Source organism: Schistocerca nitens, chromosome 4, assembly GCF_023898315.1.
Source record: "Schistocerca nitens isolate TAMUIC-IGC-003100 chromosome 4, iqSchNite1.1, whole genome shotgun sequence".
Classification (NCBI taxonomy): domain Eukaryota; kingdom Metazoa; phylum Arthropoda; class Insecta; order Orthoptera; family Acrididae; genus Schistocerca; species Schistocerca nitens.
This window is the reverse complement of record NC_064617.1, coordinates 746,093,907-746,110,934: the sequence shown is the minus strand read 5'-3', so window position 1 is coordinate 746,110,934 and position 17,028 is coordinate 746,093,907. Positions and strand designations below refer to the sequence as shown.

General features: G+C 43.6%; 1 pseudogene; it reads left to right on the top strand.

The window, feature by feature from the left end:
• The first annotated feature begins 7,032 nt into the window (after positions 1 to 7,032).
• On the top strand, positions 7,033 to 7,150 carry LOC126253849 (5S ribosomal RNA; annotated as a pseudogene).
• The last annotated feature ends 9,878 nt before the right edge of the window (positions 7,151 to 17,028 follow it).

Here is a 17,028-nt window from a genome sequence, read left to right as displayed (position 1 = left end):
CAGTACAGGTGTACAGGTACACATATCTCGAAATAAAAATAAAGTAGAACCTTGATTTTTTCTGGAAGTTCTTTACACTATTAAGTGTTTTAAAAATACGTTTAAGCCACGGCCGGCTTGCATTGATGCCGTTTGTTCTTTGGCATTTTGTCACCATCGAGTGGTGTCTCATTTCTCCCTGAGTTACTATCATGATGAGTTGCTGACTTGCCTCCATCAGTGACAGCAGCAGCGCTTATCGATACTAGTACTGCTGTACCGTCTTTGGTGTAACCGTTATATTTCCGTGTGTTGGTGTGCCTGGCAGTCGGTCGAATGGGACAGAGCAGCGAGGAAGCCCCGGCGCGCGAGGGTCAGGCCGGGACCACTGGCGGCGTGCTTTTGATATGAGGCGCTAGCTGCAAGAGCTACAAAGTTCGTTGCCCACCGAACGTGGACTCTGAAGTTTAGTGATCAGTTAACTGCTGTGACATCTCTTCGTTCACGGCCGGTTGTTGCTTCCTGGGCCATTCTGACTAGCAACACCGTATGGTGTGTTGGAGTCGCCGAAATTTTGCAGCCGTCTTCCTGTATGGCCTTTAACTATTCAATCGGTTGTTACTTTTCAGTAAAGTACACCAGCAGTATTTTCTGCCTTGTGGCTGTAAACACCCCAGTTGCCTGCCCTGGTCGTTAGCGTAGTTTTCAAGTAGTTTGTTTTTCCTCACCATGTTGATGCTTTCCGGCGTGTAGTTCGACAGCCTTTTAGTTGTTTGTTCATATTTTTTTTTCTTAAAGTGGTTATTGTGCCTTGGCTGTTTTTAGACGCCAATTTTGAAGACGTAGAGCTGCTGGTATCTTCGTCCTCGGCTGATACTGTCCACTGTCATGCCATTGGTCGGGCGGAAGGGAATTGATTAGGTTGTCGGTCGGTCCATCAGTCGTCCCCCGGTCGGGTTGCCATCCAGTTATTTAACCTTACTCTCGGCTGCCTGTCTCACCTCACCTTACATTATAGCTACCTCCTCAGGCTGACCCTTGGAACACTTCTGAGCACCCATGTTCCGTTGGTTTTAGATTGTGATTTTCATTTTTGTCTGAAGAACAGTGTGAGGCCTTCAGCCATCTATTAATTTAGTTTGTTTTAATTTTAAAATAAGGCCTTCAGCCGTCTTAAATTAAAATTAGAAGATTCATTTGTATAAAAAGATTTTTTTTAAATGTTTGCTCTATCTGAAATTCTTGTTATCCAGACCCTTAGCGGTTCAATGTCTTATGTGTGACCTTCAGCTGAGTATTTACGTGAATATTGTTTTAAGTAAGGCCTTCAGCCGCGCATATTCTTTAAAGCAATTTTTTATGACTTGTGATCAGGCCTTGTTTTTGGTGTGGTTTTAGGCCTTCCGCCCAGGAGGTATCTCTAGTTTTCTTAACTGGTCCTTCAGCCATATTGTTTTATTTTGATCCTTTTCAGGCAATGTGTAATTAAGTGGTTCTTAGGAAAATAAAAGATTGCGTGTTTTGTGCAACTAACAGTAACTGATTACGAACCCCTCCACAACCGTACCAGGTTTGGTTGACAGAGAAGATAGAGAAGATCCAAAGAAGAGCGGCGCGTTTCGTCACAGGGTTATTTGGTAAGCGTGATAGCGTTACGGAGATGTTTCGCAAACTCAAGTGGCAGACTCTGCAAGAGAGATGCTCTGCATCGCGGTGTAGCTTGCTGTCCAGGTTTTGAGAGGGTGCGTTTCTGTATGAGGTATCGAATATATTGCTTCCCCCTGCTTATACCTCCCGAGGAGATCACGAATGTAAAATTAGAGAGATTCGAGCATTCACGGAGGCTTTCCGGCAGTCGTTCTTCCCGAAAAACCATACGCGATTGGAACAGGAAAGGAAGGTAATGACAGTGACACGTAAAGTGCCCTCTGCCACACACCGTTGGGTGGCTTGCAGAGTATAAATGTAGATGTAGATGTAGATGTAGAACCATAACCTGATCCGCTCTATCCTGCGAAACCAGATTTCAGCGTTGCTCTCATAAATAATGGTACAATTTTTTCAATAACGATTATTAAACATTTCAGTAATTAACTCGTACTTTTTCATTAAAGAAGTCTTCTAACAGTGATGCAGTCCGCAAGTGAGGAAATCCACCGAAATGAGTGAATTTGACAAACACACGATTTCTGTGGCCGACTCCCGGGAATAAGCGTCTCGGAAACAGCAAAGCTTGTCGGCTGTTGTTACACAAGGGAACATCTATGGAAGGCGATGATGTTGACAGTGAAATTATTTCTAGGCCAAAATACCTGTATGTTGTATTTCCACTCCTCAGCGTAGAACGAGCAGGTCAGAGACTTATTCGCTACGTAGAGCAGAATAGGCGGTTGTGGTTTCACAGTGTACTGTTGGTGCAGACACAATTATTCAGAAGCATACAGACAAAAACATTTGTATCATGAGGGCCACAATAGATGACCAATACGTGTCGCCATGATGTTCCAACAAGATCGTAAATTACGACTGAAGTGAACAGAGGATCATCGATAGCACCGTTGATGAATAAAAACGTGTCATCACGTCACACGAATCACATTCCTTGTTAACCAAGCGTCCGGATTCAGTGCCATCGAGGCGAAAGGCTACTCGAAAGATCCTCTGCGTTGCGGACACTTCACACTAGTCGGTGGTGGCAGTAATGCGCTCTGGGCGACATTCACCTGGGCTTCCATTTCACCTGCGACACTAATCGAAGGCACCGTGCAACTGTTAATTACGTGAACATTGTAGCGGGCAATCTAAATCCCTTCAGGCTTGATGTCTTCCTTACAGCGGGATAGCTTTCCGTGTCACAAGGCCTGACTCGTGGTACAGTATACTGAGGAACATAATAGTGAAACGTTGATGTCTAGCCTAACAAATCTGCCAGATATGAACCAGATGGAACACATCTGTGACACTATCGGGTGACGGCTCTGCGCTCACAGACGTAGATTACGGGAATATTGTGGTCCACGTTCCTCCAGAAGCCTACCAAGAACTTGTCGGATCCATACCAACCAGAAACGCTGCTGCATTAAGAGCCGAGGGAGGGGCAACACGCTATTAAGATGGTGTCCTGATGTTTTTTCTCCTCAATTTTTTTAACTACTCCGCAGTGCATGGTAGAGGTTGGTTCCCATTCTAATGCGTATTTCTGACCGTTTCATTCGTGTACAGACTTCGGGATGAATGATTGCTGAAATGCTTCTGTGGTCTCTAAAACGAGTCTAATCTTGTCCTCACAATACTTTCGGGAGTGACACATAAGGGTTTGTAGTATATTCTCAGATTCATCATTTCATACTAGTTTATAAATTTCCTGACAATAGTCGTCACCTACATCAGCTCATCTGCCGGTTCAGGTTTTCAACAAGTCGGACATGTTCTCCCGCATGTGGAATAAACCCGTAACCATTCATGCTTCGTCTCTGCGTTAATTCAGAACCCACTTTTACTTCAGCTTTGTATGGGACTATTACAGGATTCGTCACACGTTTTCTTGTAACCAATGTCTTTCGTGAGCTTATCGTAAAGAGATTTTTCGGCGATGAGAAAGTTCACATAGCGGTTCTCGAACGGCTCCGTGTCAAGGAGCGGATTTGTGTCGTTGAGGAACTGAAAGATTGATGAAAACTTCCGGCCGTTGTTTACATAGGCTTGGCGATCCTGTTGAAAAATACTGTCATGTATCTGTATCACTTTTAAGTGTAATGAAGCATTCAATGACACATTTTTGGCTGACAACAAAGCTAACTTACCTTTTGAAGTCCCCTCGTACTATTATTGCATATTATGTAGCTAATATAAATATCAGTGGCCCCAACACACTTCTCCGGGCACATCTGAGGTTATTTCTACATCTGTCGATGATTTTTCATGGAAGTTAATGTGTTGTATTCTCTCTAACATTAAATCCTCAGACTAATAAGACTTTCTGTGTTACAGCACTTTCGTTAGTAACCATTACTATGATATTACCAGAATATCTTCGGAAATCATGAAATAACTGCAGTTACTTGACTGCCTTGATCCATGGCTTCCTGGATATCTTATGAAAACAGCGTCGACTGAATTTCATATTACCAAAAGTTGCACCTCGTTACATTTAGGCTCAGCAGCTGCGAAAGTTTTATTTCAAACATCCTGAACGGTAGATTTTGCTACCCTTCTTGTAGAGCACTGTCACCTGCGCTTTCTTTCAACAAGTGGGCAAAATTCCTTATTCGAGGTTCAATGGTATATTATGGTTGAAAAAGGAGGCTAGACGGAAATTCTACTAAGACGGTATAGCACTGTGTATGTTATTCTGGATTACGATTAATGTAAATTCTTTAAAGATTCTGACGGGGTTCGATCGAGCCTGAATTTTTTTTTGCTTTCTGTTTGGCAGTTTCAGCTATTTTTCACTGTCACTTGCAGTGAAATCTATATTACTCATTCTGTTAGTGGCACTAGAACAGAAATTAGGCTGTTCGCCATAATTATTTATCGTAAGGTAACATTTCGTAGCAGAGTTCAGTATTTCTGCTTTTTATTTCCTAGCATCAATTTTAGTTTCGGTGTCAGCCGTGAGAGTCTGGACATTAACTTGAGTGACCCACAAGCCTTCAAACAACACAGACTTTACTGGTTTGTGAAAACACTATCTATAATGTACAACTACGGCAGGCTTCACGGTAAGACTAACTGCTGATGGATGGCATTGTATTGTGTTCAGCGATGAACTGCCTTTCTGCACTAACCCTGATGGTCGTCGTCGACGAGTATGGTGGCGGTCTTGGGGCATGTCTCATTCTTCGAAGGTTTTGGACAGGCACAGCTGTGTAAAGCCTGGAATCACAGTGCGGCAGCCGTTTGCTATGACTTCAGGTCACGGCTGGTAGTGATCGAGGGAAACTGATGCAGAAGAATACGTAACAGACACCCTGAGTTCTCAAATGTCACCTCTCACGCGACTGTATAGTGGTGCCAGTTTTCCACAGGAGCTACTCGTCCACCCAAGGCACTGTTTCCAAGCACTGTTTCAGTGATGTTGAGGTTCTCTTGTAGCCAGCAACTTCCCCTCATCTGTCGCTGATGGAACATGCGTGGGACGAGCTCAGACATCAATTCGGTCCAAGTTACAGTATCCAGGATATCAGGGACCAGTTACAACAGGTGTACGCCAGTTTGCCTCAGCAGAGAATACAGTGGCTATATGACACCTTTCCAAGTGGGTGCAGTGTCATGCAAATAAGTTGGCTCATACTGCCAAATTCTTCGTAAATCTGACTGGATCTTGTGGTCAGTGAAATAATGTTACATATCCTCTCAAACAGTGAAGTATTAATTCATTTCTTCCTCACTTTCTGACTGTTGCGTTGTTCACATGAGGCCGTACACGTACTAGAGTCGCGGGGCCATTGGGCTCTTTCATGACGTTCATTATTGCCCTTGGAATTCATTAATGGCATGGCAGTCACCAGATCCCGACAAAGGCGAACATTAGTACGGCTGAACTTTGAACTATAGTCTCGATAGGTCACGTTCGTGAAGCTATCGAATTGTAACAAGTGCAGGTTGCAGTCCCTACAGTCTTTTAGTGCGCGCTGTAAATGTCATATGGCGGCGAAACGTGATAGATTTTCTAATGCGTTAATGAATAACTCATTTACGCCAGAAGAAAATTAGTTTCAGTTTTGCCCATGAGGTGCAAATCTGGGGCAGTATCGGTGGTATCAATGAAAAAAAATTTTCAGCAGTGGTTTGTAACAAATTCAGTAGTAAACATTTTTCACTTCTCTGACCTTCTCTGCACATGTCCTGTTCCAATTGCATTACATACAGAAACCTTTCTGTACGACGGGTTTGCTCTCACAGCACCAGATTTGCGCATGGTGGCCAAAATTGGAACTTTTTTCCGCCGTAAATAGGTTCCGCATTAACGCATTAGAATACCTACAATGTTTAAGGGCCATACGATAATTACAGCCAACACTGGACCTCTATGAGTACCTGCACTCCACTAATAACCACCCAGTACCTATTACTGGAGGTACAATCTTCTCCCAAACAAGCAACATTCACACACAATTTCGAAATGAGAAGCATCTTTGTAATGTTTTCTTGTGTACCAAACACAGATGGCATAATTTTTTTCCCACTTGAAGTGGTGCGTATAATCAAACATGTTTGAGGTTTTTTTTGCATAATGCCTTCACGGAAATGCATGAAATTTTCGAGCCGCGGGCGTTGAGATTCGCCCACAGGGTAGCACCGGCAGCCTGCGGGCGTTACGTGCCCGCCACCCTATGTGAGGCGCGCCAGCGGCAGCCCACGCCGGTAATGGCCGCGCCCCCGGCGCAACGCCGCCCCCGGGGCTAATGCGCCCCCGTGTCGGCCTGCCCGCACGCAGTCGCGACACGTCCGTAGCCCGGCACGCTCCAACGCCTCGCCAGTGGCGTCTGCTGATTAGTAGTCCGACAGGTGCAGTAAGAACAATAACAAACAGCGGGGTCGTTAGGTTCAGAAGTTCACAGAAGAAAACTAAGTGTCCCTTAGCAAACTGGCTTTATGTGTGGTAAAGTCACCAAAGGTGATCGTGACGCTCGAGTGCGTATAACGCTAAACATTGTTCTCGAAGTCACGTACTTAATCCCACGTATGAATGGATATTTTCCTCGTTCCAGTCCAGCACGCCTCAGGCTGTATCAAAAAGTAAATGGGGCAAATGGCTCTGAGCACTATGGAACATAACATCAGAGGCCATCAGTCCCATAGAACTTAGAACTACTTAAACCTAACTAACCTAAGCACATCACACACATCCATGCCCGAGGCAGGATTCGAACCTACGACCGCAGCGGTCGCGGGGTTCCGGACTGAAGCGCCTAGAACCGCTCGGCCACAGCGGTCGACTATAAAAAAGAATCATCCGATTTGGCATGTCTATATTTCTAGAACTACGAACATATAGAATGAGTTTTGTTTTTTGATAGACGGGAAAGTTTTTAATAGGTGTTCAATATGCCCCACGGCCTTGCCGCAGTGGGTACACCGGTTCCCGTCAGATCGCCGAAGTTAAGCGCTGTCGGACGTGGCCAGCACTTGGATGGGTGACCACCCGGGCCGCCATGTGCTGTTGCCATTTTTCAGGGTGCACTCAGCCTCGTGATGCCAATTGAGGAGCTACTCGACCGAATAGCAGCGGCTCCGGTCAAAGAAAACCATCGTAACGACCGGGAGAGCGGTGTGCTGACCACACGCCCCTCCTATCCGCATCCTCATCTGAGGATGACACGGTGGTCGGAATGCTCCCGATGGGCCACTTGTGGCCTGATGACGGAGTCCAATATTCCCCCCTTCAGAAGCACGGTATATGTCAATGGGGAGTTTAGAGTGTTCCCACACTGCAGCGGGCATGTCTTGAGTTACAGCTTCCACAGATGTTGTTACGCGATGCTTCACTTCATTAAATGTTGTTGGTAACGGAGGCACATAAACAGAGTATTTTGTAAACCCCCACAAGAAATAATCACATATAAACAGGTCCGGTGATCTTGCAGGACAGTAATGTAAGGTTGAATAATTTGATCCAAAAAATGTTCAAATGTGTGTGAATTCTAAGGGACCAACCTGCTTAGGGTATCGCTCCCTAGACTTACACAGTACTTAAACTAACATAAACTAACTTATACTAAGAACAACACACTCACCCATGCCCGAGGGAAGACGAACCTCCCGCAGGAGGGGCCGCGTAGTCCTTCACATGACGCCTCAAACCGAGCGGCCACTCCACGCGGTTCAATTCGTCCAGTGGGACCAATACATCGTTCAGTAATCCTTTGATTTAAAAATTCCCGTGCTTCCAGATGTCAGAGTAGCACTGCCTCACCCTTTTGGTAAGTAGTCGTTCGGATCAGTCTCCAACTGTGGGAAAAGGAAGTCCTCAAGTATATCGAGATATGTTTCCTGTAAACTAAATCTATATGGATACTCTGCAAATCACATTTAAGTGCATGGGAGAGGGTTCATCGAACCACCTTACCAATTCTCTATTATTCCAATCTCGTATATCGCGCAGAAAGAATGAACACCTATATCTTTCCGTACGAGCTCTGATTTCCTTTATTTTATCGTGGTGATCGTTCCTCCCTATGTAGGTCGGTGTCAACAAAATATTTCGCATTCGAAGGAGAAAGTTGGTGAATGTAATTTCATGAGAAGATTCAGTCGCAACGAAAAACGTCTTTCTTTTAATGATGTACAGTCCAAATCCTGTATCATTTCTGCAACACACTCTACCATATTTCCCGATAATACAAAACATGCTGTCTTTCTTTGAACTTTTTCGATGTACTCCGTCAGTCTTCATTTCTTCATGTTTAACTAATTACCGGTAACATACGTGAATATAATCTGCATTTCCATAAAATAGAAAGGTTGACCCTCAATTTTAAGGAATATAACACCAGATCTAATTTTGTGCTTAGTTTTATGTATGTAATTTATTTTATAATTTATTTTGACTATTAATAGTTAGTATCTTTTGTTATAGGGTGATATCAGTAATTGTTTTATACTGTAAATTCTATTGTTGACATATAAACAAATATCAATTCTGTATTAAATATGAACATTTGGAAGACGAAATACTAGTAATCTTAAAGTACCTATTTGGCTATATTCGAAAACATTTGAGCAAAGCTAGCCCTTCATTAATTCCAAAGTAATTAACAGTTTTGTCAAAAGTATTCTTTTACATAAATATATTTGTTAATTTCATAATTTAAACAAATAATTCGGCCTAACGCTTGCAGTGTAAGAAACTGTTAAAAAGAACCAATTTTTCGATGTATTCAGTTAATTTAATGAGTTAAAGTTTTCATTGTAATTACTTTAAATTTAGCTTTAAACAATGTGTAGTTTCAGTACCTATTACTGCGATGATATGTAAGGGCCCGATTTTTGGTCACGAGACAGTCAGCCCACGGCCGAGTTTCAGATGAGGAACCTGCGTTGGTTAAAATAACAACAATGCTTCAACTTAACCTTGGAATAAGTGTTAAACAATTAGGCTGTGTGTACAAACAATGACAGCGTCTGCTCAATACGTACCTTTCTGTTCTTCAAGAACTGTGAACTTTGTGGTTATGTTTTACTGCACTGGATCTAGCACAAAAAGTGCTGAATCATGTCTGGGTAAAACAAAACGGAATAGGTGTCTTGTATAAGGCGGAATTCCTCGTCCCATTTTCATAGGAAGCACGGACACAAGAAGAAGAACTGCAACACCACAAGATGACAAAATTAAAGTTTATAGATAATTATTTTCGTAACACTCCAAAATACTGCTGTCATGTACAGTGCTTAACTACTTCCAAAATGGACATAGTCTACCAAAAATTACGAGTACATATTATATAACATTCCGAATGAAATAATTTTAATACCCCAAGGATACTGTGTGTAATATAGGAAAATTTTCGGTATTTTGCGGCTGTGAAACACTTTTTTTTTATACCAGACACATTCCGCGTTTTTTAAAGCACCGCGATTAAAACAAAGTTGCTGAAGTACATATACAAAGTCAGTTCTGACTCATAAAAATATAGACTAAAATTTATTGACTTTTAGTGAAGTGCAATGCGCCAAAAAACGAAATCATTTGAGTTTGTCTGTCACACGCAAACAGAGATTATTCGTTAAAATATAAATCAGTCAAGACAAACGTTGATTATGATCTTAAGCCGGCCGAAGTGGCCGCGCGGTTAAAGGCGCTGCAGTCTGGAACCGCAAGACCGCTACGGTCGCAGGTTCGAATCCTGCCTCGGGCATGGATGTTTGTGATGTCCTTAGGTTAGTTAGGTTTAACTAGTTCTAAGTTCTAGGGGACTAATGACCTCAGCAGTTGAGTCCCATAGTGCTCAGAGCCATTTGAACCATTTGATTATGATCTTACAACCGCAGCGGTGCACTAAACTACGACAGGTAATTAAGTGACAGCATAGAAGCCGAAATAGTATCCACTGATGATGTTTCAAAAAAAGCAAAAGCGGCCGGCATAAATAATAATTTTACTATAGTAGCAAAAGACAGATCATGCACTGAAGAGCCCAAGAAACTAATAGACCTGCCTAATATCGTGTAAGGCTCCCGCGAGCACGCAGAGTGCCACAACACGTCGTGGCATAAACTTCACCAATGTCTGAAGTAGTACTTTAGGGAAATGACACCGTGAATCCTGCAGGAATGTCCATAAATCTGTAAGCGTACGAGGGGGTGGAGATCTCTTCAGAACAGCACGTTGCAAGGCATCTCAGATATACTCAATAATGTTCATGCCTAGGGAGTTTGGTGACCAGCAGAAGCGTTTAAACTCAGAAGAGTGTTTCTGGAACCACTCTGTTGCAATTATGGACGTGTGGGAATTGTCCAAATTCGCCGGAATGCACAAGGGACGTGAATGTGTCACCTGTAAGAGTCATATCTAGACGTATCAGGGGTCCCATTCCACTCCAAGTGCACACGCTCCACACCATTACAGAGCTTCCACCAGCTTCAACAGTCCCCTGATGATATGCAGGGTCCATGGATTCATGAGGTTGTCTCTGTACCCATACACATCGACCCGCTCTATACAATTTGAAGCGATACTCGTCCGACTAGGCAACATGCTTTCAGTTCAAATGGTTCAAATGACTCTGAGCACTATGGGACTTAACTTCTGAGGTCATCAGTCCCCTAGAACTTAGAACTACTTAAACCTAACCAACCTAAGAACATCACACCCTTCCATGCCCGTGGCAGGATTCGAACTTGCGACCGTATCGGTCGCTCGTTTCCAGACTGAAGCGCCTAGAACCTCTCGGCCACAACGATGCCTTCAATCATCCACTGTCAGTGTTAACAGGCTCAGGCGAGGCGTAAGACGTTCTGTCGTGCTGCCATTAAAGGTACACGAGTGGGCCTTCGGCTCCGAAAGCCCATATCAATGATGTTTCGTTGAGCGGTTTGCACGCTGACATTTGTTGATGGCCCAGCACTGAAATATTCAGAAATTTGCGGAAGGGTTCAAACTCTGTCACGTTGAACGATTCTCTTCAGTTGTCGTTGGTCCCGCTTTTGCAGTATCTTTTTTCCGACCGCAGCGATGTCAGAGATTTGTTGTTTTAACGGACTCCTGAAATTCAAGGTACACTACTGAAATAGTCGTACTTGATAATACCTACTTCATCGCTACCTCGGAGATGCTGTGTCCCATCGTTCGTGCGCCAACTATAGCACCACGTTGAAACTCACTTAAATCTTGATACTCTACCATCTTAAGAGCAGTCACCGATGTAACAACAGCGCCAGAAACTTGTTGTCTTATAGAGGCGTTGCCGACCGCAGCGCCGTATTCTGCCTATTCACATATCTCTGTACCAGTTCCTTCTGCGTTTGAGTGTATCTCAGTATTATTGGTAAAAATGCAACCGCACAAGAGAAGCTATAAAAAAAAAGAAAAGAGAATGTGAATATTGTATGTGTGGCTCACCTGTGGTTGTTTTCAATCGCTGCGACTGTCGTCATCTACATCGCTGCAGTCCGTGACAATGTCTGACTCACCTGGACTTAGAGTGATTAAAACGTCCCTCTCCACGTCCTCCTCTTGTACCCGTTTTGTGTGTCGAACACATTCAGCCCATACTGAAGGTGTTATGCTGTCAAGTGCTTCGTGCAAAAGTCTCTCTGTGTCACCAATTTTAAAGGTCATGTTTCGTTCTGCGACATATCCTTTCAGTTGTGCCCATATGAGCTCTATCAGATCGTACTGGCAATGATATGGTGGCAAAAGCTAAACTTTATGTCCATATTGCTGTGCAATACAATCGATTTCATACACCTGTACACGAGACTTCTGAAACTCCATAAGATTTTATAGTTCAGCCCGAATTTCACTGGCAGTGTGCGGAATCTTCTTATTGGCGAGCCACAGCACGATATCGGCTCCTTTTGTATTTGTGGCGGGAGCTTCATCTACAACTGAATGGTAACTCCCATTTCCATAACAATCGCTGAGTTTGCGGGCAAGTAATGGAGATATCTGAATGACTGTTGACAACACTTTTATTCAGGGTCTGGTAGTGTACAAAAGTGGAGATTATGCGTCAGTGCAATCAAAAGATACGGCCGTTTATGTGACATGATTTGATACTCGCAAGCTCCTCCCTCAAAACATATAGGTACTTTTCGTTGACCTAGATTAAAGATATTTGCCAAGAAACAAGTTTTCAAATTACAATTGAATGAGAAAATCAGAAAAATCTTAATGTGTAATTATGTCAGACGATCTCTCTCTCTCTCTCTCTCTCTCTCTCTCTCTCTCTCTCTCTCTCTCTCCCGCTTTTTTTTTTCTTTTGCGTTTTTTACCCGAATGTCTATCAGTCCGTCTCTTGAGACCTCTTTCTCTGAGAAACACATATTCGTATCTACATCTATATCAGATTCCGCAAGCCACCTAATGGTGTATGGCGGAGGGTACTTTCGAAAACGCCATTGATTCCACTCGCAAATAGTGCGTGGGAAGAATGATTATCGGTAAGCCCCTGTATTGGCTTCAATTTATCAAATTTTCCCTTTGTGGTCAATACACGACATAAATATGGCAGGAAGTACACTCCTGGAAATGGAAAAAAGAACACATTGACACCGGTGTGTCAGACCCACCATACTTGCTCCGGACACTGCGAGAGGGCTGTACAAGCAATGATCACACGCACGGCACAGCGGACACACCAGGAACCGCGGTGTTGGCCGTCGAATGGCGCTAGCTGCGCAGCATTTGTGCACCGCCTCCGTCAGTGTCAGCCAGTTTGCCGTGGCATACGGAGCTCCATCGCAGTCTTTAACACTGGTAGCATGCCGCGACAGCGTGGACGTGAACCGTATGTGCAGTTGACGGACTTTGAGCGAGGGCGTATAGTGGGCATGCGGGAGGCCGGGTGGACGTACCGCCGAATTGCTCAACACGTGGGGCGTGAGGTCTCCACAGTACATCGATGTTGTCGCCAGTGGTCGGCGGAAGGTGCACGTGCCCGTCGACCTGGGACCGGACCGCAGCGACGCACGGATGCACGCCAAGACCGTAGGATCCTACGCAGTGCCGTAGGGGACCGCACCGCCACTTCCCAGCAAATTAGGGACACTGTTGCTCCTGGGGTATCGGTGAGGACCATTCGCAACCGTCTCCATGAAGCTGGGCTACGGTCCCGCACACCGTTAGGCCGTCTTCCGCTCACGCCCCAACATCGTGCAGCCCGCCTCCAGTGGTGTCGCGACAGGCGTGAATGGAGGGACGAATGGAGACGTGTCGTCTTCAGCGATGAGAGTCGCTTCTGCCTTGGTGCCAATGATGGTCGTATGCGTGTTTGGCGCCGTGCAGGTGAGCGCCACAATCAGGACTGCATACGACCGAGGCACACAGGGCCAACACCCGGCATCATGGTGTGGGGAGCGATCTCCTACACTGGCCGTACACCACTGGTGATCGCCGAGGGGACACTGAATAGTGCACGGTACATCCAAACCGTCATCGAACCCATCGTTCTACCATTCCTAGACCGGCAAGGGAACTTGCTGTTCCAACAGGACAATGCACGTCCGCATGTATCCTCTGCCACCCAACGTGCTCTAGAAGGTGTAAGTCAACTACCCTGGCCAGCAAGATCTCCGGATCTGTCCCCCATTGAGCATGTTTGGGACTGGATGAAGCGTCGTCTCACGCGGTCTGCACGTCCAGCACGAACGCTGGTCCAAGTGAGGCGCCAGGTGGAAATGGCATGGCAAGCCGTTCCACAGGACTACATCCAGCATCTCTACGATCGTCTCCATGGGAGAATAGCAGCCTGCATTGCTGCGAAAGGTGGATATACACTGTACTAGTGCCGACATTGTGCATGCTCTGTTGCCTGTGTCTATGTGCCTGTGGTTCTGTCAGTGTGATCATGTGATGTATCTGACCCCAGGAATGTGTCAATAAAGTTTCCCCTTCCTGGGACAATGAATTCACGGTGTTCTTATTTCAATTTCCAGGAGTGTAATATGTTATCCGACTCCACCTGAAAAGTGCTGTCCCGAAATTTTAATAGTAAATCTCTCCGTGATGCACAAAGCCTCTCTTGTAACGTCTGCCAGTGGAGTTTGTTTAGCATCTTCGTAACGCTCTCTCGCTAGCTAATTGATCCTGTGACGAAATGCGCCGCTCTTTGTTGGATCTTCTCTATCTCCTCCATCAGTCCTATCTGATAGGGATCCCCGATAGATGAACAATACTTAAAAATCAAGCGCCTTATAAGCCACTTCTTTCGTTGATTTACATTTCCTTACGATTCTTCCGATGAATCTGAGTATGGTGTCTCCCTTTCCCACTATCTGTTTGATATGGTCACTTAAGGTAGCTATAGATGCGTTACGGCAGACACCGTCCCCAGCTGTTTGTCATCAATAGTGTAGATGTATAGTAATAGATGAAATTTAAATTATAATAAGGTACCTTGTCTATTCATACTGTAGAAATGCTAAGCTTCTAAGTCAACGCATTCAAAAGATATGTCATGTATATCACATACTTTGACACTCGCAGCCTCTTTAATTAAAACCCGTAGGAAGCATCCCGTTGAACTAGAATCGTGACAATCGGCATGTGAAGAAAAAATATGAAAAAAATATATCACTGAAGTTATGTTACACGAAAAAGTAATTCTTTTGCAGATTGTTATCCGACTTCAGTATTAATATTAAAACTTTCCGCAAAGTCTTGAAATTCTCGGGACCGACGTCTCGCCAATGCCAATCTCGATAACAGACAAAATGTTGTCTACATTCTCGATTCCTAGGTGAATGAACCGCCTATAAACCTAATTTAGCTTATATGGAACCCTCAGAGGGCGAATCGTACACACACCTGTCTATTTTACTAAGCCAGTCTCGGAACTTTTTGGACTGACGGTATATGTCATTCCTCTCCGCTGGGACGTTTGTATCCCCGTATTCTACACACGCACCAGCTAATTAAATGTCAAGTGTGTCAGGAATAAATAACGCCTACGCATTTTTCTGTCAACAAAAATACACACAGAAGAATAGAGATCAAAATCAAACGATTAACGAAAGAAGAATTCCGTTTTACAGCAACTACTTTGCCAGAGGAGTAATTGTTATCTAGTACATAGTAATGAAAAAATAAATGGTGAGATAAACATGGAGTTCATTATCGTCGTAGACGTACATAAAGAGTTAACTATGTCACTTAAATTGTAATGTTATTAATCGTAAGTACCGTAGGTTATAGATACGCTCAGCGATTTCTGAATTCGTACTGTGTTGATAAAAGCCGAAAATCTAAAAATTATTACACAGAGTGGTGACATGTAATGGAAACTGTTATTACTTGGTCCGTACGTAGAAAACTGACTGGAATAGATTGTAAAGAAGAGGAACAAAAATGTAGAGAAACTGATACCGTGTTTAGATTCACACAACATGACAGCCAAGGCGTTGAAGAATGAATAAAACAAAGTCGAAACTGATGGAGAGTAACACAAAATTTATGTACGAGTTGCAAACATTGGAAATGAAAAAGGGACAGTCGAAAATGTTAATGAAATATTCTATATAGACGGATACATTACACGCCGGCAGCGGTGGTCTCGCGGTTCTAGGCGCTCAGTCCGGAACCGCACGACTGCTACGGTCGCAGGTTCGAATTCTGCCTCGGGCATGGATGTTTGTGATGTCCTTAGGTTAGTTAGGTTTAAGTAGTTCTAAGTTCTAGGGGACTGATGACCACAGTTGTTAAGTCCCATAGTGCTCAGAGCCATTTGAACTATTTGAACCAGAAACATTACATAAGATAAATAAGGTATCTAATACAGGAAGGCACAACAGGATAAATATTTCCTCATTAACCGAGAACAGCTGGATTAAATTATCTAAGACAGTGAAAAACCTTTCTCATGAGAAAGTTAGTATCATATCATTTCATTAGTTTCATGCGAGTACTATGGAAATAAAGTGGAGCCACAGATACTAAAAATATAGCGCTAGATTACGATGTAAGGTATCAAAAGAGACTATAAAGTATCTGAGTGCTAGGACGACTACGCACACATGAAAGAATGTAAGAAACCTTCATCAAGGGAAAAGACGGTAAATAGACCGAAAAACCTTGGCTGAATATTAGAGCTATGGAGAGAGGTCACTGATAAAAAAGAAATTAAAAATCTCATATTAATGTCGTTTGAAAATGAAATCCTTGTCGAGTGAACAAGTAAGCGCGAATTAGAAGATATCTTTATTTCTTGAATTACAGTGTAAATTGCCCCATATTTATAAACTTTCTAACAAATAATTATGTTTATGTGGCAAGTCGAAGCCTTCGGTGAAGTTAAAAACAATGGCGATAACATTAAGATTACAATGGTAATTCCGCTGTTAAATGAAGAAGCCGGACCGAACAGATGGAAGGAGTACATTGAAAGCTTCTATGAAGGGAAGAACTTGTCCGACGACATGATAGAAGAAGAAACAGTAGTCGATAAAGAAGAGATAAGGGCTCCAGTATTAGAATTAGAATTTAGAGCCTTGGAAAACTAAGATCAAATAAGACAGAAGGTATAAATAGACAACATTCCATCGGAATTTCTAAAACCGTTGGTGGACGTGGCATGAAAACGTGTATTCATGTTGGTTTATAGAATGCATAAGACTCGCGATATGCCACTAGACTTTCTGAAGAAAATATCCGTATAGTTCCGAAGATGGCAGGAGCCGACAAGTGCGAGAATTACGTCACGGCCAGCTTACCAGCTCTGGCATCCATGTTGCTGAAAACAATAACATAAAGAAGAATGAAAAAGGAAACTGATGATCTATTAGATGACAATCAGTTGGGCTTTAGGGAAGGAAAATATAGTTCTGACGTTGCGGCTGATAACGGAAGAAAGACTCAAGAGAAATCAAGATACTTTTATAGGATTTGTC